Source organism: Camellia sinensis, chromosome 12, assembly GCF_055761805.1.
Source record: "Camellia sinensis isolate YWXY chromosome 12, ASM5576180v1, whole genome shotgun sequence".
In the NCBI taxonomy this organism is placed as follows: domain Eukaryota; kingdom Viridiplantae; phylum Streptophyta; class Magnoliopsida; order Ericales; family Theaceae; genus Camellia; species Camellia sinensis.
In genome coordinates this window covers 39,266,507-39,293,719 of record NC_138972.1, presented here as the reverse complement: position 1 = coordinate 39,293,719, position 27,213 = coordinate 39,266,507, and the positions used below count along the sequence as shown (strand labels likewise).

Genomic DNA, 27,213 nt, shown 5'->3' with positions numbered 1-27,213 from the left:
CATGTTTCGGCGAAGGTAACTCGATCACGGCCTCCGATCCGCTTCCCGGAAGGGCTACAACTCATTCAAAAAGGATACACTTTGATTTTGATGAATGATGATGAGGCACATGTCAGATCTCGAAGCCGAAGTTCCGACGGAGCAATTTCGCGACCGGAAGTGTACTTTTCTTGAACTTTTTCGGGTCCCGAGAACTCCAATCTTCCTCAAAATTTGCAGGGAGCTAGGTGAGCCTGTGAGGGACATGGCCGGCCGTTTATCTTCCCAAGGGGAGGCCACCGACCGGTTTTCCATAAAGTAAAAGGCTGGCCGGCCGGTTTTCCAAAAAGGAAATGGCTGGCCGGCTAGTAAATGTGGTCGGCCGGCCATCTGCCCAAATCCGGGGGCACTTTGGTCTTTTTACCTTCTTTCTTTATGCTCCTTCAACCAAAACCTTGAGCCTATATAAGGCAGCCGAGATCTTCCCCTTTCTCACCTTCTACACCACTTTCTTCTCCAGATCTGAGTTCTATACGTGTTTTCCAACGCCCCACGCAAATTGTTTCCGCAAAAACATTCAGTTTTAAACACTTTGAAGCGATTAAATTTCGGTTTCGGAGCTTCTTTTCTCATTTTCGCCACTTGAGGTAAGTTTGTCTCAATATTTGGAAGATTTTCTCGGGAGTTGACTTTTGTTGACTTTTTCATTTCCCGAGAGTTGACTTTTGTTGACTTTTTCCAATTTTGGCTCATTTTCGCTCATTTTTGCTCCTTTTGCAGATTCTTTGAAAATGGCGGGCAATTCTCCCCACGGCGGAGGCTTTCCAGGTGCCGGGGACGATTTTGATCCCATGACTCTACCCCCGAGGACCCGACCTTTTATTCCCGGGAGGTACCATCCGCCAGCACATGTCCTCCCTCGTGCCGTCTTCCGTCACTTCACTAGCTTTGACGAGCGAGCACCCGGGGATCTGCTTCTCCGAGAGCCAGAGCATCACCTCTCTCATGAGGCCCGAGAGGTATTTACTTCATTTTCTGTATTTTTTGTACATTTCGCACCTTTGCCATGCTTGAACACGCAGTTTAGCTTATGACATAGTACTTTGCTTGCATCCTGAACATGTAGTTTCAACACTCGAATTTCTGAACACTCGGCTCATTAATTAATTGCGAACACACAGTACACATTAGTTTAGAGGTGAACACACGGCTCAAACACTGATTTGTCGAACACACAGCCCGAATTCGAAAGTGAACACACAGCCCACACTTTAAATTTTCAGAACACACAGCCCAGATTAGAACTGTGAACACGCAGCCCACACAGATAGAAAGTTGAACACGCAGCCCAAACTTCAAATTTTCTGAACACGCAGCCCAGGTTAGAATAGTGAACACGCAGCCCACGCTAGTTGAAATTTGAACACGCAGCCCAAACTTCAAATTTTCTGAACACGCAGCCCAGATTAAATAGTGAACACGCAGCCCACACTGATAGAAAGTTGAACACGCAGCCCAAACTTCAGATTTTCTGAACACGCAGCCCAGATTAGAATAGTGAACACGCAGCCCACACTGAAAGAAAGTTGAACACGCAGCCCAAACTTTAAATTTTCTGAACACGCAGCCCAGATTAGAATAGTGAACACGCAGCCCACGCTAGTTGAAATTCGAACACGCAGCCCAAACTTCAAATTTTCTGAACACGCAGCCCAGATTAGAATAGTGAACACGCAGCCCACGCTAGTTGAAATTCGAACACGCAGCCCAAACTTCAAATTTTCTTAACACGCAGCCCAGATTAAATAGTGAACACGCAGCCTACAGTAGTTGAAAGTTGAACACGCAGCCCAAACTTTAAATTTTCTGAACATGCAGCCCAGATTAAATAGTGAACACGCAGCCCACAGTAGTTGAAATTCGAACACGCAGCCCAAACTTCAAATTTTCTGAACACGCAGCCCAGATTAGAATAGTGAACACGCAGCCCAAACTTCAAATTTTCTGAACACGCAGCCCAGATTAAATAGTGAACACGCAGCCCACAGTAGTTGAAAGTTGAACACGCAGCCCAAACTTTAAATTTTCTGAACACGCAGCCCAGATTAAATAGTGAACACGCAGCCCACAGTAGTTGAAATTCGAACACGCAGCCCAAACTTCAAATTTTCTGAACACGCAGCCCAGATTAGAATAGTGAACACGCAGCCCACGCTAGTTGAAATTCGAACACGAAGCCCAAACTTCAAATTTTCTGAACACGCAGCCCAGATTAGAATAGTGAACACGCAGCCCACACTTCAAATTTTCTAAACACGCAGCCCAGGTTAGAATAGTGAACACGCAGCCCACGCTAGTTGAAATTCGAACACGCAGCCCAATCTTCAAATTTTCTGAACACGCAGTCCAGATTAGAATAGTGAACACGCAGCCCACACTAGTTGAAATTCGAACACGCAGCCCAAACTTCAAATTTTCTGAACACGCAGCCCAGATTAAAATAGTGAACACGCAGCCCACGCTAGTTGAAATTCGAACACGCAGCCCAAACTTCAAATTTTCTGAACACGCAGCCCAGGTTAGAATAGTGAACACGCAGCCCACGCTAGTTGAAATTCGAACACGCAGCCCAAACTTCAAATTTTCTGAACACGCAGCCCAGATTAGAATAGTGAACACGCAGCCCACACTAGTTGAAATTCGAACACGTAGCCCAAACTTCAAATTTTCTGAACACGCAGCCCAGATTAGAATTTGCATGTAGCTTATTTCACTTCATCGGTACACAACCCATTTCATTTTATCGGCACACAGCCCAGTTCATCTCATTGGCACGCAGCCCAGTTCACTTCATCGGCACACAGCCCATTTCATCTCATTGGCACACAGCCCAGTTCATTATTGACACATGTATTCATTCTGAATGCAGGTTGGTTCCCGCAACGTACGGGGGTATGGTTCCACCGCCGCACGGGACTGGTACGCTGAGCTCCCGGAGGCCGTCCGAGATTTGGTAGACTTGGCAGGATTCGGGGCTTTCTGCGTTGGGTTGTGCCGTTGCTCTGCCAGAAGGACTCTGATGGCAGCCTTGGTAGAGAGATGGTGGGACACCACCAACTCCTTTCATTTCTCTGCTACCGGGGACATGACCATGACGCCTCTAGACTTCGCTGTATTGACTGGCTTGGACATAGGAGGTTGGCCCATCCCCTATGATGAGGATATGGGTGAGTGGGAGGCCGCTTGGATGTATATATTGCGGGCTCGCCCGCCCGTTGACAGGGTTTCTGGGAGAGTCCGATACACTTGGTTCTCTTCCCACTTCCGGCGGGAGGAGATGGTGCCCGAGACTCTTGAGGAGACGGAGCAGTACGCCCGTGGTTTCCTTATGTTCCTCTTCGGGACTACTCTGTTCGCCGATAGAGGGAACACAGTCGGGCTATACCTGCTGAGCGCTCTGGTTGACCTATCACAGGTCCATCGATATGACTGGGGTGGCGCCGGCCTGGCTACCCTTTACTTTTATATGAGCGCGACCTCCCGCGGGCGGGGAGATTTACTTGGCGGCTACTGGAGAGCCTGGGAGGTACTTTTCTGTCCTCTTGATTTACATTTCTGCTCTTCATTACTTGTACATTGCACACACAGCGCACTTTTACAGTCTGTATTTTGCTCTCAGCATTTCGTACTTACATTCTGCACTGCTTTTCTCAGCTATGGGTCTATGTATACTTCCCAGCATTAGCCCCAGAGTTGGAGGTGGCAGGGGTTCCCATGACCCCATACTCACTAGTGTTCGAGGGCCCGCACCGGCCGAGACCCCGAGAGACCCTCATTTACCTGCGGCAGTACTTTGACACTGTGCGGCATTCGGAGGTACTTCAGAACTTTCAGTTCCTTTCATTTTCATCTTTGATTTGCTCTGTATACTCCCAATTTCTGATTGGTTTATGCATTTATCATCCGCAGATCTCATGGCAGCCTTGGGCGCCCCTGGGTGATGGTCTCCGACTTCAGTATACCGGAGGGTCGGACATCTCCCAGTATAGGGTCCTGCTCGAGGGGCCGGTTGGCAGGGCATGGTTTCTGGGGGAACGCTTTCTGCGCCAGGTATGGGGGTATCTTTCTCAGGATCCTCCCGCAGTACCCCCAGTCAGTATGCGGACTGCTGACAGGCTCTCTTACTTGGAGGTAGTCGGAGCTATGCTGGGTAGCGATGCTTTATTATATCTTGAGGAGGGGGACTACGCCACTTACCGTCACATATATTTGATGCCTCCATTGACGGGAGCTCGCACCCCGATGACGAGGCCTACCAGTATGTCATCCTCGGGCTAGGCCCGGGCTCGGGCTGCAGACGCCCCTTCTACTAATAGGGCTGGTACATCTAGAGGTGGGGGTAGACCAGTTCCTCCGATTCCGTCGACTTATCCTCATCCTGGATGGCCAGATATGCCGACTGAGTTGATGGCGTAGCAGTATGGGGCTATCTCTCCGACCCCGATCCCGCTAGAGCCTCCGATGCCCAGTGATCGATACGCCATTGATCCTGACTCACCGCTGGTATGCTCCACTGTTTTTCATTCATCATTCAGATGTTTAGACATTCTTTCGTTCACTGATGATTATGAGCTCATCTTTGCAGCCATCGCGAGGGTACATGGAGGAGGTGGTTGGACTGGTGGCCACACTCGAGGGCATGGTCCTGCGTAGGGAGGCACAGTTGTCTGTCGCGGGCATTCAGGTACCCTTCAGTTTTCTGGCATTTATCATACTTCTGATGACATGCTGATTTCTACTTCATCGATAGACTACTTGTGTAGAGCACATCTGACACACACCCCACTTGGACACTGTATTTACATGCACCTACTTCACGTAGCTTTTGCTTGTATCTGCATCTGATGTATATATTTGGACTGATGTATTTGAATTAAACTCTTTGTTTTCAGATGCCTTCATGGTCCGGTCAGCCGCAGGCCAGGCCACCAGGGCCTCCTTGGGGAGCTGGGTCATCTAGACCTTTTCAGGGAGTTGGGTCACCCGGGCCTTTTCAGGGGGCGGGGCCATCCCGGCCTTTCCGAGGAGCCGGGCCATCTAGGCCTTATCGAGGAGCTCGAGGAGGGCCTGTCCGCAGACGCAGGGCTCACGTTGTAGAGGCGGAGCCTGATGAGGAGGAGGAGGATGCTGAGGAGGAGGAGGAGGAGGCTACCGACCGTCAGTCAGAGACATCTGCTGAGGAGGGGGGCTCCGGTCTTGGTTCGGGGAACAGAGGCGAGGCTGAGGGGGATCCTGAGGATGACAGCTCCGACTCAGATGATGATGATGGTGCAGAGGTTGTCCCGCAGAAGAGAATGAGGAGTGCTTCTCGTTCCCGCTCCCGAGGACATTGATGTTGCTATTTCCTGCTTTATTTTTCTTTTTGCTAGTAGTTTGTAGCACTTTGCACATTGTTAGGCAGTTTTATTTTTTGTAAAACTTGTACCTTTGTTCCTTGTAAAGCATGATGGAATGAAATAGCTTTTGAAAAGGTGTTTGTATTTCAAACTTTTAGCATCGTATCGCATCATTTTATTTCGCACACAAAAAAAAAAAAAAAAAAAGAATTTGAATGGGAATGCGCATTGTGTAATCACCAAGTCAGGTAGTGAACCGACGCAACAAACTAAGCAACTCAACTTACTAAGATATAACAGAACCTTTAGCAAGTTTACAACTCGATAAACAAAATGCAACAACGTTGACAACGCAAATAAACAAGACTTAAACAAAGATTGCTTAAACAGAGCGCAATGACTCAAAAACACGAAACACGTCCGCTCGACAAACAACTCGATAAGCAAAACAACAACTCGATAAACAAAACTCAGCAACAACAGAGCGTACTTCTGACGATCTGGGCACCGGAACGCATCCGAAACAGAGGGAAATGAAGGTCTTTGACTCTCCCGTTGCACGGAAATGCTTGAAACTTTCCCTCGAAGAGTAAAACAGGGCCAAGGAGATACACTGCAGCATTGCCGGCCACCTTTGGGAGCCGGCCGGCCAAATTTGTGGAGAGAGACAGCTGGCCGGCCATTTTGTAAAAAGTAAATGGCTGGCCAGCCAGAAAAGGTGGCCGGCCGGCCACTTAGTCCTGCAGCCACCTGATTTTTGACACATGTCCCCGTGAATAGTGTTTTTCCCTCTATAAAAGCCTCAACTTCGGGAACATTCATTTCATCTTAGTTTTAGACAAAGATGGAGGCGTTTCTCGCAGAAAATCTCACATCTTGGATCTCTTCTCTAGATGGTTCGGAAAAGCTGAACTTCCGGGGTTTCGGCTTGAATGTACTATTCACGCTGAGTCGTACTCCGCTACAGCTCCCTTTTCTCTATGCCGCGGCAAGGTTCTGGAATCCAGTGGCGCACGTTTTTAGGTTTGGCGGCCAAGAGATGTGTCCCACTTTCGAAGATTTTCAGGTTTTGATGGAGTCTGAATGCTCTGAAGTGATCTTGCCCCAGCTCCGTTTTGGCCATGCTCAGGCTTTAGGGCGGATGTGTGGGCTCACGGCGCATGACGCTCGATCTCTGATCTGCAGTGGGAAACTGGACATCCTCAGCTTGATCCATCGTTTTTCCTACGCTGGTGACCGCAGCAACCATTATTGGCAGGGTTTCCGGCAACACGCCCTCTGCTTATGTTTGTTGTCTCACTTTCTGCTTTCCTCGGGCTTCGGCGGGGCTAGCATTCGCCTGATTGGAGTCGCCCAAGGCTTGAGAGAAGGGAAGAGCTGTATTGCCATGACCTTGGCCGAGACACTGATGGGCTTAGATTCTATCCATCGCCGGGAGGCGACTAGGTTCGCCGGGAGTCCACTACTGCTGCAGGTAATGTTTCCCACCCGACCTCACATATATATTTGCTCACATCACTCGACCCTCAGGCTCGGTTTTTCTCACAAAACCCTTCTTACTTTTCTCTCATCGTACATCTCTCTGTTCTTTATTCTCTCATTTTCCATCCCTCCCCTAGGTATGGTTAATGGATAAGTTGCAGGTTGTGGACTCTTGCCCGGCCTATTCAGCTCGAGGCTACTTCTTTTGGCAGCGCCTAGTCAATGCTCTTGACGAAAGGTGGTTGTTCGATTGGATGTGCAACTTGTCCACAGACGGCATTGCTTGGCGTTGTCCTTGGCTCAGCCTCCCGGCAATGAGCTATAGTATGTCCCGGCTGATTGGGATCCAATTGATTGGTCTAACCCACTGCGTATTCTATTTTCCGTTCCGGTTTCTACGTCAGTTTGGTCATGATCAGACCTGCCCACCGGAGGGGATTGAGTACCCAGCCGCTTTCCCGGTCTGGGGTGCACACCTTGCCTGATATGCCACAGCATGGAGGACTAGAGAGCTCCTGGCCCCTGCTTCCACTTTCAGTTGCACTTTGTCCGATGAGTGCTTGGATTGGCTCAACGAGGAGGCACAGGTTGGGCCTAGCTTGGCTTCAGATGCTTCGTCCAGCTCTGGGAGGGGATGCAGAGATACTTGATTCAACTATGCCCCAAATTTATTGCTTATTTAGCATTTTCAAGTTTTCCTTTTGAATGTACTAAAAAAAAGCAACCTCGATTGTAATGCAAGAGCAGGAGAACTCAGTTTTGAAATCAATGAAATTGAAAGTTGTGGTACTGAAAATTTTTCGCTTTTGGTCCAAAAATGGTCTTAGTCGTAAAAAGATTGATTTGAACAAAGTCAACTTTTATTAAAACGTTTCAAAACTATTTTCGATGTGGATCAGAACTGGACACGCCGAAGATCTGTCACTGAGATGCACAACCCCAGATCCTTGCAACTGGAAAGTTGCCCCTAGTCTGAAGAACAATGCGGCATTGCACGGCAACGGAAAGTTGCCCCTAGTCTGAGTAACTTTGCACCGTCGCGGCAACGGAAAGTTACCCCTAGTCTGAACAGCACTGTACCGGAGATTGCGATAAATGCTGATGGATAAAGATGCCTGAGATGATCGAAATGGACAGAGTTGATCGGGGAAGAGTTTATGGCTGAACTTCAAGGTGAAGTTGCCTACGTATCCCAAAGATGGGAATCAAGCCTTACGTAGTTCAGGCCGAGGTTCACTCGAGTATTTTCACTCTCCTTTTGTGCTCTAACTTTTGCCAAGGCCGCCCTTTGCGGGTTTTCAACCTTGCGAGCTCAGTTTTTATATTTTCTAATTTTTTTGTGCCCTGACTTTTGCCTAGGTCGCCCTTTCGGGTTTTCGGCCTAGCGAGCCTCTCAAGGATAGTATTTCTTCAACTTGTCCATATTGATCGGTTGTGAGAACTCCAAGCTATCTAGATCCATCAGAACCACAGCTCCACCTGACCAGATAGCTTTGATAATGTAAGGACCAGTCCAATTGGGTTTGAACTTGCCCCTTGGGTCGTGGATGGGAGCTCGGTTGTCTTTGAGCACCAAATCTCCTTCTTTCAGATTCCTGGACTTAACCTTCTTGTTGAAAGCCCGGGCAATTCTGCGTTGATAGCCTTGGATGTGGTACAGTGCTTTCAGTCTTCTTTCATCAAAGAGCATGAGTTCTTCGAATCTGCTTTGCTGCCAATCTGCTTCGGCTATTTGGCATTCAGCCAATACTCGTAACGACGGAACCTCAATCTCGATGGGTAGAACAACCTCCATTCCATAGACCAATGAATATGGAGTTGCTCCAGTAGAAGTTCTGATTGAAGTCCTGTAGCCCCACAGAGCAAATGGCAGCTTGTCTGGCCAATCCCGATAGGTTCCCACCATCTTCTGTAGTATATGCTTGATATTCTTGTTGGCGGCCTCAACCGCTCCGTTGGTCTGCGGCCGGTATGTAGATGACTTATGGAAAGCCACATTGTATTTCTCCAACAAGTCTATCACTTCTTTCTTGAAATGGGAACCATTATCTGAAATTATCTCGTTTGGCACCCCGTAGCGACAGATGATGTTGTTTCTGATGAACTTTGCGACGTGCGACGCCTTCAACACCGCGTATGATTGGGCCTCGACCCACTTTGTAAAATAATCTATCGCTACTAGGATAAACTCATGCCCGTTTGACCCCTTCGGGGTAACAGCTCCGATCACATCAATTCCCCAGACCGAAAAAGGCCATGGTGAAGTCATGTTGTACAGCTTTGACGGCGGGATGTTCATGCGGTTTGCATGAATTTGACACTTGTGGCATCGCCGAACAAAACTAATACAATCCTCCTCCATGGTTGACCAGTAGTAGCCCTGTCTGAGGATCTTTCTGGCCAGCATTACTCCATTCATGTGTGCACCGCACTCCCCCCCATGGATGGCTTCCATCAGGCGTTTCGACTCTTTAGCTTCTACACAGAGCTTATGCATTCCCAGATGACCCCTTTTGTACAGCTTACCCCCGCAGATAATGAACTGAGCAGCCATTCTTCTGATGGCCCTCTTATCCTTGGCATTTGCCCCTGGCGGATATGTCTCCTTTTCCAAGAAGTTCCAGATGTCGTAATACCAGGGGTTGCCGTCTTGAACCTCATCTATGGCGGAAATCGACTCGTATGCTGGCATAAACTTTTGATCAATAATGACTGGACGCATCCGGACTCCGGACGGGATGTCTATCATAGAAGATAGAGTTGCCAGTGAATCTGCAAACCTGTTGTTCTCTTTTACGAGGTGGGTGAAATTTAGCTTCTCAAACCGAGGAATTAGCAAATCCAAGGTTTGGTGGTAAATTATCATCCTTTCTTCCTTGACTTTCCAATCTCCTTTTGCTTGAGACACAACAAGGTTTGAGTCCCCAATGACGTCCAACCGTCTTGCCCCTAGTTCTAGGGCTGCTTCCAGGCCAGCAATACATGCCTCATACTCTGCCTCTTTGTTCGAGACTTTGAACTGGAGCTTGAATGCTAAAGGGATACGGGAATCGTCAGGCGCTATCAGCAACACCCCTATCCCATACCCATACTGGTTTGACGCTCCGTCAAAGTACATCGTCCAAGTTTCATCTTCGACGTGCAGAATGGCTTCATCTGGGAATAGATACTCAACCGCTTCATCCCCCTCAACCGGGTGGTCGGCAAGGAACTCCGCTACCGCTCTCCCTTTTACTGACTTGCGCGTTACATACTTCAAATCAAATTCGGAGAGCAACAGCAGCCAACGAGCTAGCCTACCCGTAAGTGCTGGTTTCTCGAAAAGATATTTGATGGGATCCAAACGCGAAACCAACATTACAGAATGAGCTAACAAGTAGTGTCGCAGCTTCCTGGTTGCCCATACCAAGGCCAAACAAGCCTTCTCCAGCGGTGTATAGCGGGTCTCGTAATCCAGCATCTTTTTGCTCAGATAGTAGATGGCTCTTTCCACTTTGTCTTCTGACTCCTGCGCGAGCATGCAGCCCATGGTAGTCTCAGTTACCGAAAGGTACAATATCAACGGTCTCCCCGGCTCTGGTGGTGACAACACGGGCGGGTTCTGTAGATACTCTTTGATCTGCTCAAAAGCTGCTTGACATCGGCCGTCCCATTGGAATTTCTTTCCTTTCTTCAGGAGACCAAAACGTGGTTCACAAGTCAAGGTTAATTTAGAAATAAACCATCTTATGAATTGCACTTTACCCAGAAAGCCTCGCACCTCCTTTTCAGTCCTTGGTGGTGGCATTTCTAAGATGGCCTTGATTTTGGAAGGGTCGACCTCGATGCCCCTTTGTGTAATCAGAAACCCTAGCATCTTCCCTGCTGTAACACCAAACGTGCATTTCTGGGGATTCAGTCGCAGCTGAAACTCTTTGATCCTTTGAAAGAATTTTTGTAAGGCGGTGTAGTGGCCCTCTCTTTCTTTGGACTTGACAATCATGTCGTCCACATACACCTCGACCTCTTTATGGATCATATCATGCAATATTGTAGTTGCTGCCCGTTGATACGTAACTCCAGCATTTTTCAACCCGAACGGCATCACTCTATAACAATATGTCCCCCACGGGGTAGTGAACGCAGTCTTCTCCCGGTCTTCGGGTGCCATTACTATCTGATTATAGCCTGAGAAACCATCCATAAACGAAAGCAAGGCGTGTCCTGCCGTGAAATCCACCAATTCATCAATGTGTGGCAAGGGAAAGTCGTCCTTCGGACTGGCCCTGTTCAAATCTCTGAAGTCTACACAGACCCGAATTCTGCCATCCTTCTTTGGCACCGGAACAATGTTGGCCAACCAAGTTGGATATTCAGATACCAGCAGGAACCCTGCGTCAATTTGCTTGGTGACCGCTTCCTTAATTTTGAGAGCCCAGTCTGGGCGAATCCTTCTGAGTTTCTGTTTGACAGGGCGGGCCTCGGGATCAAGAGGGATCCAGTGCCGTACAATCTCAGGATCGATTCTAGGCATGTCTTCGTAAGACCACGCGAAAACATCTTTGAAATCTTTTAATAAAGCGACTAAGCGCTCGCGCTCCTCCGAAGACAACGTGGACCCGATCTGGACCAGCTGCGGGTCCTTCTCAGTACCAACATTCACAGTAGTGATTTCATCCATTAAAGGTTTAACAAATCTTTCCTGCTCTTGATCAATTAATCGTTGCAAAACTGGGGGAATTTCTCCCTCGTTGTTTTCATCAAAATTTTGAAAATCCTGATTTAAGCAATAAATCAAAGGCACAGAAAAATACTCAGAAACCACATCCACATCATTCTCATTAAATATTTCCAAGCCGTCAGATTCCTCTGTTACAACAGACTCAAAAGAAAATGAAAATGACGACCTAGACAGGACTGTGGCATCCGGGTTATCACCCCCAGGAATACCGGACTCAGACTCAGTCGAGCTGGAATCTGATTCCGACACACAAGATTCGGTAGAATCAGATTCCGGCTCACTACCTGACCCGGAACTGCTAGATAAAAAGCCTTCTTCATATTGCCAGATGAGAGAAGGTGCGATAGATGCATCCAAGATCGGCGTTGGAAAGCCCGCAGCTATTACATCTCCAATCATAGAAACCGAAGAGTTATCCCCCAAGCACTCTTGGTCGATCGGAGGATCTGATAGTAGACTCGCCAGTGCTACCCCCATTTCAAGCTCTGTGCTCTCAGGATCCACTGTTCTACACTGCTCCACCTCAGTTGGTGGGTCTGTCTGCGCTTCGGCAACGTCATCCCCAGATAATTGTATGTCGAATAAGATTTCAAAACCAGGCACGCGCTTCCCCTCTGCGTTTAGCCATGGCTCCGGGAAGCCGCAGAATGGAAAATCTTCCCCCTCCCGGACGAAGCGTCCGTTTAGGGTACCCCAGATGGGCCTATGCATTAACTCAAATGGCTTCCCGGCCTTCTTTGCTCTGGCCCTTCCGGCCATTTCTTTCCCTTTCCTCACCCAGTCCTCTTTGGTGGGCAGATAACCCAGTCCAAAGGCGTGAGGGTTGTGTGGCACTTCGGCCAACACTGAGACGCCCTTCCGACCGCTTCTCCCTAATCCCATCCTGGGAGTATGTTTTAGCTTGTTCATGAGGTAGATAGATTGAGCACTAACGTTCATACCCTCATTCACAGCCATGACATTCTGCACCACTTGAGCCTCGGCCAAAGTGAACCCCGACAAAAACACATCCTCCGTGCCGTGCTCGATCTCCAAGACGGGTGTGGACACTTCCGGCGGCGGATGGATTGATGAATTCCCAAAAACGATCGCTACCCCTTTCCCGTGAGGGTACTTTAGCATTTGATGTAGAGTGGAAGAGACTGCTTTGACCTGGTGCAACCACGGTCGCCCCAAAAGTAGGTTAAAGGTTGCGGGAACGTCCAAGATATGAAATTCAATACTGTGTTGTCCTGGACCAACCTTGGTTTGAATTTTAACAGTCCCCATCACTTCTCTGCCGGTATTGTCGTATGCTCTGATCACTTGGGTAGTTGGGACGAAGTCCACGGGCTTCAACCCGATTGCATATGTCGTTCTGGTCGGGCAGACATTAATCGCAGACCCGGTATCAACAAGTACCACCAGTATCCACTTATCTCTACATTCCACAGAAATATAGAGAGGTTTGTTATGATTTGTGCCCTCAGGCAGTAGTTCCTTGTCCGAAAAGGTTAATGCCAGGGAACCTCCTCCCGGAAAAACCAGCCCAACCAGCTGTTCAGGCGTGGTGTCTATGGAGAGTTTGGACTTGTCCATAGCAGATAGGACAGCTTCTCTATGTACTCGTGATGCCATTAGCAGTCCCCAGATGGAGATGTCTGCTTGTATCTTCTTTAATTGTTTCAGCACAGCTTCCTCTTCAATCTGCTTCTCCTTCTATTTCTCCGCTTCTCTATCCTTCCCGGATGCCTCGGGTTGGTCCAGGTGTGGGGGTTTGAAGTACCGCCCACTTCTTGTCATATGGTCAACCTCATCAAGGTACCAAGTGTCATCCGGTTGATTATTCCCCCAGTCTTCATCTGTGTGGGCAAGACATAAGTCATCGTCTTCCCACCACATTCCATCGGCAGCCAACAGACACCTGTCTGGCTCCGGTTTAGTTGCACTCACAGTACTCCCTGTCCACATGCTCGCAGCATTCTCTATCTTCGTGCACACAGCACTTTCAGTCCCCTCAGGGCCTTTAGCTTTCCTAATTCTCTCAGCCTCCTCAAACTTTTCTCGTTCCAGCTGCATCAGTACAGCTGTTTGTTCAACAATTCCCGTATCCATAATGCCCATGTCCCGAGCGGAATTCTTAGCACCGGCGCTCTCCGGTGATACAACTTGACTTTCGGCCATTCCGGCCACAACTGATATTTCTGCCCCTGCCGGGCTCTGTTCTGGTTGGGCTTCCCCCACTGCATCTGGTTGATCCTCGAGCCATCCAGTGGCCTCCGCTGATCCCTCATAATCGTACCAGTTGATTGACGTATCCCCCAGTTCCTGGTCATCGAAAAATTGCAGGTTGGCAAAGTCCTCCTCTACGGCTGTCAGATCATCTGCCCATAGCCCAGATCCATCCCCCCGGATCATGCATAGCTCTCCTGTCTCTGGCAATTCTATACCTAGCCCAATTCGGCTCGTTGATAGGATGTACTTGCTTGGATCATAGGCTCCCCCAACAAAACTCTGTCCAGTCTCAGATTCAACAATCTCATTCTCTCCTAAAATCTGCCCTGCCCCGTCTTCGACGGTCACCACCATCGGTTCTGGTTGGGTTTTGGAGATGTCCACCATGCACAAGAAATCAGTGCAATCGGGGAGGAGCACCTCCGGCTTGGGAAGGTGGGTGGGCGTAATATAGATGCTAGGATCGTAAGATGCGACCCCAGTCTGAATAAAATTAATTCTGTTGGGAGGGGGAGGTTGGTTATGTGGTGGGAGAGGGTTGGTTGTGACATTGGGTTTATCAGGAGGCGCGATCACCTGTTTGTCAATAAGATCCTGGATCTCATGACGCAATCTGTAACAACGGTCGGTGTCGTGACCGTGTTGTTGGTGATACGCTCAGTACTTTGACGGGTCATAAGAGGGGGGGGAGTGGATTCGGTAATGGCTTTGGCTCCAGGGGTTTCAAATGATTTTTCCTGATCAATATTCCCAGAACTTTGGTCAGGGGCATATATAGTGGGGTAAAGGTTCTTTGGCCTCGCGGTTGGAATCTGTTGCTTTGTGTGTTGCTTCCGGACGCGCCGGAGAAGGGTGTGGCAGCCATGGGCCTTGAAGGGGGAGGGGGAGTGGTGGTGACCACACTAACTTCCGAGGCTCTCGTATTTGCAGCGCCACTCGGGCCCGCATTGTTGTTGCGGTTGAAAGTCCTCCTCGGTTGTTCTCTGTCGTGGTCAAACAAACCTTGTTTCATTGCGTCTTCGATTTGCACCCCTATCTCGTGTAAATCTGCGAAAGTAGGGAAGGGGACTACAATCATTCTCTGCATCAACTTTGGGTGGAGATTGCGCACAATAATCCGGATTTGATCTTTGTCAGTGGGCCTTAAAGTCATCATTGACGCCTTTGCCCTCCATCGGATCACAAAGTCCGAGAAAGTTTCCTTGGGCTCTTGCCTTGTCGTTTCGAGATCACGGGTTGTGATCTTGATCTGAGTGTTGTGTGAATATTGTGCGACAAAGGCCTCAGCCATTTCATCCCAATTCCTTTTCACTTCATCTTGTAACTTTGCGTACCAATGGGCGGCCACACCTGACAGGGTTCGGCCGAATAGTGAAAGCTTCTGTGGTTGTGTTAGGCCCATCGGCCGCAAGATGTCTGCAAACAGTCAGAGATGGACCATGGGGTCGCCGGACCCGTCAAAACGGTCGATTTGTGGCATTTTGAACCTATCGGGGAGTGTTACGGCCTCCTCGGTATATCCGTCTTCGATATCCGGCATAGCCTTGACCCCTTGGGATTTCTTAAAGAGCTTCTCCAGTTTGCTCAATTTCAGAGCTGTATGATCAACCTCGAACTCGAAGGGAGAGTCGGGGCGATTGGGTGCATGGACCTTGGACAATTGTGGTGGAAGCGGGGGCGGAGCTGGCCCCGTTGGAAGACTCGTGTCCTCTTGTAAGTTTTGGATATTTGGCAGGGTATTCTGGGCATTTGGTGGGGCGTTCTGAACAGTAGGTGCCTGCTCAGGTAATGGAGCCCCTACTGGAGGAGGGATTTGTTGTGAAGCAGACGCTGTATTCTGTTGTTGCAGTCTGGTAATCAGCTCAACCTGCTGGGTCATAATTTCAGCTTGTTGTTTAGCGAGTTCATCCCGGCGAACGGCATCCTGTTGCATGGCCCGCATGGTTTCTTGCATTTGGCGCATCATCTCCTCAACTCCTGTTGGTGTCGTCATACTGTTTTGATTTATCTGAACTACTGGCAGATCTGTCTCAATGGGGATCTCAATCCGACTGTCCACTGATGGGGGAAACCACTGTTCTGGTGATCTCTGTTCAGATACACTGCGCTTTTTCTGCTTCCTTCTGGTAACAGGGGGTAGAGAATGGAACACTGGCTGTCCGTCGATTAGATCCTCAGATCGATGGAGTCGACGACCTCGTGTCCAAAGTGCTTGGGGAATGCCTGCTGGGTTGGAAGCAATTGTGCTAGAACTGACCTAGCAAAAGATAAATAAAGCGAAAAGGAAATAAGTAAACAGATAAACGGACAGCATAACAGCTTAAAATAAAATGCATGACACACAGCCGGGCATAATCAACACACAGTCAATAAGCTGAATACACACTGTCCTCAAACACTGATTATTATCCCTGTATCACTGTCTCCTAAAACAGAATCTGATACCCGCAGATAGCTGATTCTCAAATACTGGCTGATGCCCGCAGGCCTGATACCCATAATACTGAACTGATGCCCGCAGGCCTGATGCCCAAACTCATATACTGATACATGCATTCCTGTAGAGACGCACTCTAAAGCACATAACAGATAAGTGAGAGCCAAAACACCCCTATGTTGGGGTAGGGTTTCCCTGTCCTATTTTGTCAGGAACTAGGGTTTCACTACGCACAGAGCGGTTTCAAACAACCTATAAACGGGTAAGCAACCTATCCTAATTTGGAATGGTCACTAAGGATCCGAATATGCACTAGGTCGAAAGGTCAAAGAGGGTGCCCCGGTAAAACCGGGGTTTGTGTTCCCATACTGGCAGAGCCCACAACCGGTCAGCCTTATGGTCATGCCTTGACAAGACAAGCCTCCGGCAAACCGTTCAGGAATAGCAGATGGCAAACACGGTGTCCTAGGCGCACCAATGCAAATGCAATGCAAAGAAACATACAAGTGTAGTCAAAAACAGATATCATGAGTTCGAGTCAAGTTCTCTAAATCCCCAGCGGAGTCGCCAGAAACTGTAACAAGCCCGCGGGGGACCTCGCTATAGCTCTGACTCGACTTTTTGTAGTCACGGTTCTAAGTCTGAACCAAAGAGTCCAAATCCGACAAATCGTTTTTGAGAAAACAGATTTTTTGAAAGAAGTGCCAAACATGGACTGCTTTGCCAGATACAGAGTCGCCACCTAAATATTTTATTTTGGGAAATTTAGGAAACCCTGACTCGGTGCCAAAAGGCCACGTGTCCGTCATAACCAAAGTTGCCTTGGCTCGGGAACTTGGGTACGATTGGGGAAGGTCACTTCGTGAGCACCCCTGCTCGCCCGGTCATAGACCGGCCTCTACTAATCATGATATCAATTTTTGAAAACATTGTGAGTTCTTATTCCGGTTATTAGCCTAGGTTACTATGTGATGCGCACAGCATACAAGTATAGACTGGATCGCCTGAATTGGAACAAAAACATTTCATGTTCGCTTTTTGAAAATGGTTTGCTACCCGCAGGTAGGCTTGAAACATTTGATGATTTATTCCAATCCAACTAACCCAACCTTCACCCACAGGCATTCAGGCAGTTATATCACATAAGCATTTAGCCTCATGGTAAACATGCTATTTATGGCAGTCACTCACACGCATGCAGGGATGCTAAAGCATAAAGCTTACCGGGTACTCCAAGCCAAAATAGAAACTTCATTAGAAATCATGCATGATCCTAATTATACAGAAATGCCTAATGCAACACATGCAAAGATGCAACTATACCAGGCTCAGCTATTCTAAACATGGCGTATGGAATGTTACAACTAACATGTATTCAATTTGGAATTGAAAGTACAATGCAGTTAGTATGATGCGCCGAGCCCGGTGCATGCAATACAGATGAATGAATGCGAACATGCTGTCATACTGTATGCTAATTTAAACATGTCCTAACCTAACCATCAAAAGCGGATAAATAAAAGGGAAGAAAGACGTGGGGTTGGGAGACATACAACACACACACACGCACACTTATTACAGTTGTGCCCTCGCGCAGAGGGTCCAAATAAATATACAATCCCGAAATAAAAGAATATTACAGTCCGAATAATACAGTCCGAATAATATACAAATTCCTAATTAATTAACAAATTAACTAAGAAAGTAAATAAAACTGGCATGCAAGCCAGGGACTGCCTTGCTTCTGATGGATGATGCATGTCCGGCTGCTTTGCACGGAAATCCACCGGGATGCCCCAATTAGCCTCTGTTTAGCAGTTGTTCTGGGAAAGCGTGCCAGACTCTGAAAAGTTGCTGATTCTTCATTTTGCTGCAATAGAGAGCAGGAAAGGGGCATAGCAATGTATTTTCACAAATATATGCATGCCTCGATCCTCGTGCCACCAATCACGCATACCGAGGCATGATGGCCGAGGAGTCGAATTGCACAACTCAATATAGAATGAATGCACATGAAAACACAGCTAAAACCTAACTCCATCATGGATAATCCGGAGTGTCGGTGACTGGGAATTGAGACACATTCCGTCACTCGGAGTACGAAATGTACCTCGTTTCCCGTGCCCGGGTTAACTCCTATCCTGAACACGATGCAATATGCATGACATGCAACTAAGATGCAATCCTAACATACACCATACTATGAAAATGAGATGCCTCGAAGTGCGTGCACACGGGCACGCAAACCGAGAAAATGACAGAATGCAATCTAAGATACAACCTAGTATGCACTAAGCTGTGAAAATGAGATACCTCGAAATGCGTGCACACGGGCACGCAAATCGAGAAAATGACAGAATGCAATCTAAGATACAACCTAATATGCACTAAGCTGTGAAAATGAGATGCCTCGAAATGCGTGCACACGGGCACGCAAACCGAGAAAATGACATGCAACACATGATATGGGCTTATACCAACATGAGTGAGCCTCAGCCACACTCACATAGGATGCCGGTGGATGAAAATGAATTGCCTCAAAATGCGTGCACACGGGCACGCAAACCGAGGCGATGACATATGCAATGCAAATGACATGGAAACAAGATATGGGCTTATACCAACATGAGAGAGCCTCAGCCACACTCACATAGGATGCCGGTGGATGAAAAATGACGTGCCTCGAAATGCGTGTACACAGGCACGCAAATCGAGGCGATGACAGAATGCGATGCAATGGCATGGAAAATGGAACATGGACTTATACTAACATGAGAGAGCCTCAGCCACTCTCACATAAGAAGCCGATGGATCAAAATGAAGTGCCTCGAAATGCGTGCACACGGGCACGCAAACCGAGGCAATGACAGAATGCGATGCAATGACATAGAAAATGCAATATGGGCTTATACCAACATGATAGAGCCTCAGCCACACTCACATAGGATGCCGGTGAATGAAAATGAAGTGCCTCGAAATGCATGCACACGGGCACGCAAACCGAGGCAATGACAGAATGCGATGCAATGACATAGAAAATGCAATGTGGGCTTATACCAACATGAGAGAGCCTCAGCCACACTCACATAGGATGCCGGTGAATGAAAATGAAGTGCCTCGAAATGCGTGCACACGGGCACGCAAATCGAGGCAATGACAGAATGCGATGCAATGACATAGAAAATGCAATATGGGCTTATACCAACATGAGAGAGCCTCAGCCACACTCACATAGGATGCCGATGGATGAAAATGAAGTGCCTCGAAATGCGTGCACACGGGCACGCAAACCGAGGCAATTGCAGAATGCGATGCAATGACATAGAAATGGAAAGCAATCATTCTAATAGAATTTCAGCACTAAAATACGGGGGAAAACAGTCCCAAAATGAGGCGAAATGACACTAAATGCATGGAATTGTCCCGAAATGCGAATTTAGGCACCCGAAATGGCCTATAGCTATGCCAAACATGCACAATATGGACATGTAATGCAAAGACAGAAGCTAGGAAGTCCCAAAAAAGGCACTTTCACAGTTATAAACATGGCCAAACAGCAAGCATAGGTAGGGCAAAAATGGCATGCAAGAATAGGGGCCAAGAGAGGGGTAATGAAGCAAGTGATGTAAGCAAAATCCAAACTGAAAAATTTCCTTCTACAACATTGAAGAGGGACCAAAAATATGAATGTTTACAGTATATGGCAAACCTCAAATCAATATACAAACATGCTAAAAAAAGGCACAAGATTGAGGCTCAAAAGGTGCTATAACATGAAGTATACAAAATAATCACCAAACAGAAAAAAAATGTTAATAAAACATGAAGTACAGGCCAAAATAAGATTATCTCTAGGCCTGTAAAATGGCCAAAACCAAAAGCATGGTAGGCTAACAAAACATGCAAGAATGGGGAATAAAAGAGAGATATAACATGAAGTGGCATATGGAGGTCCCAAACCATGAAGGGACCTAAATGAAACATGAAAAATGGACCAAAATAAGAACTTTTCAGAACTGTAAAATGGCCAAAAACAAAAGCATGGTAGGCTGCCATTGCATGCAAAAATGGGACCAAAAGGGGAGTATAAAGGTAAGTACAACATGGAAGTCCCAAATGTTGTTGAGCCCTTCTTCAATGTTGGAGAGGGGCTCAAAATAAGCCTGTTATCAGTTTACAACATGCTCAAAAACAGATTACTCATGGGCCAAAAATAGCATGCAAGATTATGACATATAAGAGGATTAATGAAGCAAGTGCATCATGGAGGGCTCAAACACGGTTGAGCCCTTAATGAAAAGTGAAAATGAGCTCAAAAGAGGGCCCCTTTCAGTTAGGGCCGGAGCTTGAAACAAAAAGCATATAGGGCTTACAAATGGATCAAGAAAAAGGGTCAAAGAGGAGAAATGTTACTCACCCTTGAAGAGTCAAGCTTTTGTTGCTTCTTGGACCAATTTGCAGCTCCTTTAGCCTTTGAGAAGCCCTCCTTGTTGCTGGAAATGAAGTGGTGATGGTAGAGCTTGGTGGTGTAGAACAAATGGTGATTAGGGACTTGGAAGTTTTTTAGGAAATGAGAGGGATAGAGAGGGATTTGTCTATGGAAGCTTGAAGACAATTTTTTCTAACCCTTGAATGTGATATCGCTTGCTGGTTATAAGGGCAAAAAAGGGGGTGTAAAGGTGGGGGAAAAGGAGGGCAACTTTCCCCCACAAAATATCCCCCGGATATTGATATTTTCTGGGGGATAAAGCTATACAGCTGTAAAGTGAACAGTGCAAGGAACTCGGCCGGCCAGTTACTTTTGCTTCAGGTGGCCGGCCGGCCACACCCCCTAGTCGGCCGGCTAGGGGTCAAAAGGGTCAAGCATATTTAGTGGCCGGCCACCATTTTTTAGGGTCCTCCCATGTGTGTACATCACAAATATGTGGTTTGGGTCTGAAGAAAATGGCCCCAAGGTGTTCAACATTATCCCGGAAGGAGAGGTTCAAAAGGGTCAAATTGAATTAATGGCCGGCCACCATTTTTTAGGGTCCTCCCATGTGTGTACATCACAAATATGTGGTTGAAAGTTCAAGAAGATGGCCCCAAGGTGTTCAACATTAGCCCGGAAGGAGGGGTTCAAAAGGGTCAAATTGAATTAATGGTCGGCCACCATTTTTTAGGGTCCTCCCATGTGTGTACATCACAAATATGTGGTTGAAAGTTCAAGAAGATGGCCCCAAGGTGTTCAACATTAGCCCGGAAGTGCGAAAAACGGGCGCCGGAGGGCGTCGGAGGATGTATAACTGGTTGCTGCAACAATTACTGGCCTCCCACCCTTCAGTGACCTTCTTAGTGATAAAACAGAGGTACCTGCCAAAAAAAAGAACGAAAACCGTTGCAAAATGAATGTTCGGGGGCCAAAACACGCAGTTCGGGGTCCCGAAAATGGGCTGTTAAGCACCGAAAGTGGCATTCGGCCACGAAGTGGGTTTCTCAGACCCCAGTGTCCCTCAAAAGGGAGTATAAAGGAAGTATGCCAAAAATCATAACAAACGGAGATGGTTAGGCGGTCCCGAACCGAGGCACACGGCCTGACGGCTCCGAAAACCGAAAACCGGACTCCGAAATGGGAAAAATGGCCTACGGCCACCAAATGTAGCCTACGGACATTGAGATGGTCTACGGGACCTCTCCCTTCCCTCAGGAAAAGAAACAAAGAAAACCGAGCCTGGTTCGCAAACCGAGGCAAAGTACAAAAGAGGGTTCGGAAGTCCGGAGGCAGGGTTCACGGCCGCAACTCTGAAACTTCTGAACAAGCACATTATGCAACATCACCAAGCGCTCAATCAGTGACGTCTGAGTCTTAAGGTCGGTCAAAAATGGGGTGTCTACAGTTGCCCCTCTTTGACAGAACTCGAAAGTCATAAGTGACGGGAGTGAATGTCAAAGCCTAGAGACGACCCATTTTTGACAAGGCCGAAGACTTAGACAAACGTACAAAATGAACAGAGATGTGCCCGCAGGCATGCCCGCAGGCAGGGGGCAAAATGCAAATGATAATGCAAGAAGATTTTGAAGATTGGACTTATACGCTACGCGAAGCCGGTTTTGAAAGTTGGACTTATACGCTACGCGAAGCCGGTCATCACTCATGATCATGCGAATGCAGCAAGCTGTAATGAAGCAAGTATTCGCAAATAGATGCAATAGTTTTAAGCAAGAATGCAAAGCAACAACTACATTTCATACAGTTAAGAATGCGGAGGATTATTCAATCCCCGCCACGTCTCACACGGAGAAGATACGATACCTGCGCGATTCGTCTGGTCATACCAGCCTCAATTGAACCGTACATACAATATCGTGCCTGCAAAAGAGAGAAACTCAACGAGCACAATATGCTAACAACATATATTTAATGTGATTCCGAAAGTTCGACACACGCAGTGCCGGTGAGTGAATGCATCGCAATGCAAGAGTGGAACATGCGTGACAACGTATGCTCAAACATAGAGGTATGCCAATATCAAGAAATGTGCACGTTAATGCAGGTATGCTCATGAGAATGCAAGTTATGTGCATGATAGTGCGAAACGAGCATGAATCAGGGTGCCCGTTTGTCATGAAATAACGAGTACGGAAATGCATGTTTCGGCGAAGGTAACTCGATCACGGCCTCCGATCCGCTTCCCGGAAGGGCTACAACTCATTCAAAAAGGATACACTTTGATTTTGATGAATGATGATGAGGCACATGTCAGATCTCGAAGCCGAAGTTCCGACGGAGCAATTTCGCGACCGGAAGTGTACTTTTCTTGAACTTTTTCGGGTCCCGAGAACTCCAATCTTCCTCAAAATTTGCAGGGAGCTAGGTGAGCCTGTGAGGGACATGACCGGCCGTTTATCTTCCCAAGGGGAGGCCACCGACCGGTTTTCCATAAAGTAAAAGGCTGGCCGGCCGGTTTTCCAAAAAGGAAATGGCTGGCCGGCTAGTAAATGTGGTCGGCCGGCCATCTGCCCAAATCCGGGGGCACTTTGGTCTTTTTACCTTCTTTCTTTATGCTCCTTCAACCAAAACCTTGAGCCTATATAAGGCAGCCGAGATCTTCCCCTTTCTCACCTTCTACACCACTTTCTTCTCCAGATCTGAGTTCTATACGTGTTTTCCAACGCCCCACGCAAATTGTTTCCGCAAAAACATTCAGTTTTAAACACTTTGAAGCGATTAAATTTCGGTTTCGGAGCTTCTTTTCTCATTTTCGCCACTTGAGGTAAGTTTGTCTCAATATTTGGAAGATTTTCTCGGGAGTTGACTTTTGTTGACTTTTTCATTTCCCGAGAGTTGACTTTTGTTGACTTTTTCCAATTTTGGCTCATTTTCGCTCATTTTTGCTCCTTTTGCAGATTCTTTGAAAATGGCGGGCAATTCTCCCCACGGCGGAGGCTTTCCAGGTGCCGGGGACGATTTTGATCCCATGACTCTACCCCCGAGGACCCGACCTTTTATTCCCGGGAGGTACCATCCGCCAGCACATGTCCTCCCTCGTGCCGTCTTCCGTCACTTCACTAGCTTTGACGAGCGAGCACCCGGGGATCTGCTTCTCCGAGAGCCAGAGCATCACCTCTCTCATGAGGCCCGAGAGGTATTTACTTCATTTTCTGTATTTTTTGTACATTTCGCACCTTTGCCATGCTTGAACACGCAGTTTAGCTTATGACATAGTACTTTGCTTGCATCCTGAACATGTAGTTTCAACACTCAAATTTCTGAACACTCGGCTCATTAATTAATTGCGAACACACAGTACACATTAGTTTAGAGGTGAACACACGGCTCAAACACTGACTTGTCGAACACACAGCCCGAATTCGAAAGTGAACACACAGCCCACACTTTAAATTTTCAGAACACACAGCCCAGATTAGAATTGTGAACACGCAGCCCACACAGATAGAAAGTTGAACACGCAGCCCAAACTTCAAATTTTCTGAACACGCAGCCCAGGTTAGAATAGTGAACACGCAGCCCACGCTAGTTGAAATTTGAACACGCAGCCCAAACTTCAAATTTTCTGAACACGCAGCCCAGATTAAATAGTGAACACGCAGCCCACACTGATAGAAAGTTGAACACGCAGCCCAAACTTCAGATTTTCTGAACACGCAGCCCAGATTAGAATAGTGAACACGCAGCCCACACTGAAAGAAAGTTGAACACGCAGCCCAAACTTTAAATTTTCTGAACACGCAGCCCAGATTAGAATAGTGAACACGCAGCCCACGCTAGTTGAAATTCGAACACGCAGCCCAAACTTCAAATTTTCTGAACACACAGCCCAGATTAGAATAGTGAACACGCAGCCCACGCTAGTTGAAATTCGAACACGCAGCCCAAACTTCAAATTTTCTTAACACGCAGCCCAGATTAAATAGTGAACACGCAACCTACAGTAGTTGAAAGTTGAACACGCAGCCCAAACTTTAAATTTTCTGAACATGCAGCCCAGATTAAATAGTGAACACGCAGCCCACAGTAGTTGAAATTCGAACACGCAGCCCAAACTTCAAATTTTCTGAACACGCAGCCCAGATTAGAATAGTGAACACGCAGCCCAAACTTCAAATTTTCTGAACACGCAGCCCAGATTAAATAGTGAACACGCAGCCCACAGTAGTTGAAAGTTGAACACGCAGCCCAAACTTTAAATTTTCTGAACACGCAGCCCAGATTAAATAGTGAACACGCAGCCCACAGTAGTTGAAATTCGAACACGCAGCCCAAACTTCAAATTTTCTGAACACGCAGCCCAGATTAGAATAGTGAACACGCAGCCCACGCTAGTTGAAATTCGAACACGAAGCCCAAACTTCAAATTTTCTGAACACGCAGCCCAGATTAGAATAGTGAACACGCAGCCCACACTTCAAATTTTCTGAACACGCAGCCCAGGTTAGAATAGTGAACACGCAGCCCACGCTAGTTGAAATTCGAACACGCAGCCCAATCTTCAAATTTTCTGAACACGCAGTCCAGATTAGAATAGTGAACACGCAGCCCACACTAGTTGAAATTCGAACACGCAGCCCAAACTTCAAATTTTCTGAACACGCAGCCCAGATTAAAATAGTGAACACGCAGCCCACGCTAGTTGAAATTCGAACACGCAGTCCAAACTTCAAATTTTCTGAACACGCAGCCCAGGTTAGAATAGTGAACACGCAGCCCACGCTAGTTGAAATTCGAACACGCAGCCCAAACTTCAAATTTTCTGAACACGCAGCCCAGATTAGAATAGTGAACACGCAGCCCACACTAGTTGAAATTCGAACACGTAGCCCAAACTTCAAATTTTCTGAACACGCAGCCCAGATTAGAATTTGCATGTAGCTTATTTCACTTCATCGGTACACAACCCATTTCATTTTATCGGCACACAGCCCAGTTCATCTCATTGGCACGCAGCCCAGTTCACTTCATCGGCACACAGCCCATTTCATCTCATTGGCACACAGCCCAGTTCATTATTGACACATGTATTCATTCTGAATGCAGGTTGGTTCCCGCAACGTACGGGGGTATGGTTCCACCGTCGCACGGGACTGGTACGCTGAGCTCCCGGAGGCCGTCCGAGATTTGGTAGACTTGGCAGGATTCGGGGCTTTCTGCGTTGGGTTGTGCCGTTGCTCTGCCAGAAGGACTCTGATGGCAGCCTTGGTAGAGAGATGGTGGGACACCACCAACTCCTTTCATTTCTCTGCTACCGGGGACATGACCATGACGCCTCTAGACTTCGCTGTATTGACTGGCTTGGACATAGGAGGTTGGCCCATCCCCTATGATGAGGATATGGGTGAGTGGGAGGCCGCTTGGATGTATATATTGCGGGCTCGCCCGCCCGTTGACAGGGTTTCTGGGAGAGTCCGATACACTTGGTTCTCTTCCCACTTCCGGCGGGAGGAGATGGTGCCCGAGACTCTTGAGGAGACGGAGCAGTACGCCCGTGGTTTCCTTATGTTCCTCTTCGGGACTACTCTGTTCGCCGATAGAGGGAACACAGTCGGGCTATACCTGCTGAGCGCTCTGGTTGACCTATCACAGGTCCATCGATATGACTGGGGTGGCGCCGGCCTGGCTACCCTTTACTTTTATATGAGCGCGACCTCCCGCGGGCGGGGAGATTTACTTGGCGGCTACTGGAGAGCCTGGGAGGTACTTTTCTGTCCTCTTGATTTACATTTCTGCTCTTCATTACTTGTACATTGCACACACAACGCACTTTTACAGTCTGTATTTTGCTCTCAGCATTTCGTACTTACATTCTGCACTGCTTTTCTCAGCTATGGGTCTATGTATACTTCCCAGCATTAGCCCCAGAGTTGGAGGTGGCAGGGGTTCCCATGACCCCATACTCACTAGTGTTCGAGGGCCCGCACCGGCCGAGACCCCGAGAGACCCTCATTTACCTGCGGCAGTACTTTGACACTGTGCGGCATTCGGAGGTACTTCAGAACTTTCAGTTCCTTTCATTTTCATCTTTGATTTGCTCTGTATACTCCCAATTTCTGATTGGTTTATGCATTTATCATCCGCAGATCTCATGGCAGCCTTGGGCGCCCCTGGGTGATGGTCTCCGACTTCAGTATACCGGAGGGTCGGACATCTCCCAGTATAGGGTCCTGCTCGAGGGGCCGGTTGGCAGGGCATGGTTTCTGGGGGAACGCTTTCTGCGCCAGGTATGGGGGTATCTTTCTCAGGATCCTCCCGCAGTACCCCCAGTCAGTATGCGGACTGCTGACAGGCTCTCTTACTTGGAGGTAGTCGGAGCTATGCTGGGTAGCGATGCTTTATTATATCTTGAGGAGGGGGACTACGCCACTTACCGTCACATATATTTGATGCCTCCATTGACGGGAGCTCGCACCCCGATGACGAGGCCTACCAGTATGTCATCCTCGGGCTAGGCCCGGGCTCGGGCTGCAGACGCCCCTTCTACTAATAGGGC

The 27,213-nt window shown here is 47.8% G+C and overlaps 2 long non-coding RNA genes across 2 annotated transcripts; both read left to right on the top strand.

The window, feature by feature from the left end:
- The first annotated feature begins 3,360 nt into the window (after nucleotides 1–3,360).
- On the top strand, nucleotides 3,361–4,090 carry LOC145804135 (uncharacterized). Its single transcript, XR_014345751.1, has 3 exons — nucleotides 3,361–3,565; nucleotides 3,694–3,855; nucleotides 3,949–4,090. It is a non-coding gene; the product is annotated as an uncharacterized LOC145804135 (long non-coding RNA).
- A 22,125-nt stretch (nucleotides 4,091–26,215) lies between these two features.
- On the top strand, nucleotides 26,216–26,882 carry LOC145804134 (uncharacterized). The gene is made up of 3 exons (XR_014345750.1): nucleotides 26,216–26,420; nucleotides 26,549–26,710; nucleotides 26,804–26,882. It is a non-coding gene; the product is annotated as an uncharacterized LOC145804134 (long non-coding RNA).
- Nucleotides 26,883–27,213: the final 331 nt, after the last annotated feature.